The sequence below is a fragment of the Nicotiana attenuata genome, unplaced genomic scaffold (assembly GCF_001879085.1).
Source record: "Nicotiana attenuata strain UT unplaced genomic scaffold, NIATTr2, whole genome shotgun sequence".
In the NCBI taxonomy this organism is placed as follows: domain Eukaryota; kingdom Viridiplantae; phylum Streptophyta; class Magnoliopsida; order Solanales; family Solanaceae; genus Nicotiana; species Nicotiana attenuata.
In genome coordinates, this window is record NW_017672931.1 from 1 (window position 1) to 2,386 (window position 2,386).

Consider the following 2,386-nt stretch of genomic DNA (forward strand, 5'->3'; position numbering starts at 1 on the left):
TCATGCACCGCAACCCCACACCATATCGTCCTAAGGCAAATGGAGCAGTCGAAGCAGCTAACAAGAACATCAAGAAAATACTTCGGAAAATGGTAGAGGGGTCGAGGCAATGGCATGAGAAGTTACCTTTTGCCCTTTTAGGCTATCGCACTACTGTCCGCACTTCAGTAGGGGTAACGCCTTATTCACTAGTATATGGCACCGAAGCAGTAATACCCGCAGAGGTTGAAATCCCGTCCCTTCGGATCATCGCCGAGGCAGAAATTGATGATGTTGAATGGGTTAAAGCTCGCTTGGAACAACTAAGTTTGATTGATGAGAAGAGATTGGCAGCAGTGTGTCACGGTCAGTTGTACCAACAGAGAATGGCAAGAGCATATAACAAGAAAGTGCGTCCGCGGAAGTTTGAAGTAGGCAGTTGGTGTTGAGGCGTATCTTACCTCATTGGGCTGAGGCAAAAGGAAATTCGCCCCAAACTGGCATGGGCCATTTGTTGTAACCAGAGTGTTGTCCAATGGCGCATTATATTTGACAGATGTGGAAGGCAAATGTGTAGAAATGGCTATCAACTCTGACGGAGCCAAGCGATACTATGTATGATTTCTTGGTTTAATTGTACTTTATTGTATTTGGCATATTTTTGAGATTGAAATGACGAAGGCATTTTGTTCTGCTATCCAAACACTTTATCCTTTGTTACCCCTTTTGAGCCCCATTTACTTTCTTTCGTACCCCTCTTTCGGAATCAATAATAACCCGGAAGCTCGAGCAGGACAGATCGGTGAAGAAACAAGAAAACACAGTCCAACGAAAAAAAAAGAAAAAAAAAGAGAGGAAAAAAAAAAGCAAAAAAAAAAAAAAAGAAAGAAAGATGAAGAAAAGAAATAGAAATGGAAAGAAAAAATGAAAAGAAAAGAAAAGAAAAGAAAAGAAAAGAAATGAAAAGTAAGGAAAGAAAGTGGAAGAAAAGAAAAGATTGCAACAGCAAAGTAATTTTTATGACCTAAACTACGTTTGACTTGATCCCGAAAGGGTACGAAGGCAGCCTCTCCTTGGGGTTCGGTCACACCAAAATAAAAATCCAAAAGTCCCCACAAAAGAAACTGGGGCAGAAGTTATGGTTGTGCAAGAAAGTTGATTCCGAAAGTCGTAGTTGTGAACCCATATTGAATTATTTTTGAGCCTTTTATACCCTTTCTTTCTAGCCCTATCCAAAAGCCTGCATTACGGTCCAAAGAAAGACCTTTTGATCAATCTTCAGGAAGTGCCAATACGAGCGAGTAAAAGTGATTCACGTCAGGGGCAACACTCCGGTACAAGAGAAATAATGAAAATGAGAGAGTCTTATTGGTGAAAACCCTCACGGGCATCGTAGGGCGAAGCTAGTTGAGAGAAAATAAAAAATGAGAGAGTCTTATCGGTGAAAACCTTCACGGGCACCATAAGGCGAAGTAAGTTGAGAGAAATCAAATGAGAGAGTCTTATTGGTGAAAACCCTCACGGGCACCGTAAGGCGAAGGCGAGTTTTTTAGGCAGATAAATGAGACAAGTCTGTGGTCAAAGATGCTCAGGACATTGCAAGACGAGCAAGGTTTGGGTTTGGGTAAAAATCGGGTTGTGAAAGTCCGGAACAACAAATGTGGCAATCGAAAGTTGATTGGTTAGACAGACTGGGCTGATTAATCCAAAATGCATGGCATGCTCAATGGTACCGGCATCTCCACTCAGATAAGTCTTATTCTCTTCTTTCGTCATTACGAATCATCCGTTCGCGGATTCTCTTTATCCTTAACCCTCGAGGTCATTGCATTTCATTCTTTTGAGGTCTATATCTAGGATGTTTCAGTGTCAGTTCTGTTCGAAACGAAGGAAGGAATATCAAAGCTAACTACCAGCTTCCTAGTTGCACAGACAGGGCCAGAGTATATCAAAGATGGCCAAAAGCAAAGGAAGTCATAAAGGACCACTGGAAGTTTCATTGTTGGATTAGTTGGATAATTGTGGGGAAGAAGTGAAATACCAAAAGAGGGGTCGGAAACACAAAAACAACAATATGGGATAGAACACTTGGGTCATCAGAGTCAAGGGGTTGAAATTCGGTCAGGAATTCAAGGGGATTCAAGGCAAGGCCAGGAAAGCGGGACGGAGTGAAGCCCAGCAGCAGGGATGTACCCAGCAAGAATGCCAGCAACTAGCCACCATTTTTTAAAATTGACAAGATTTTTCTTTGATTGAAACAGGGGCAGAAATTTCGTTCATTTCGGAGAAACCCTCCTTAAGGGAAGGTAGCACCCAAACAGGTATGACTAGAAACTCTCAGGACCCTCCTGGAAAATGGGACTTAGTTTAAATCTCAATAATTTAGCATAAATGTACGCCAAGGAAC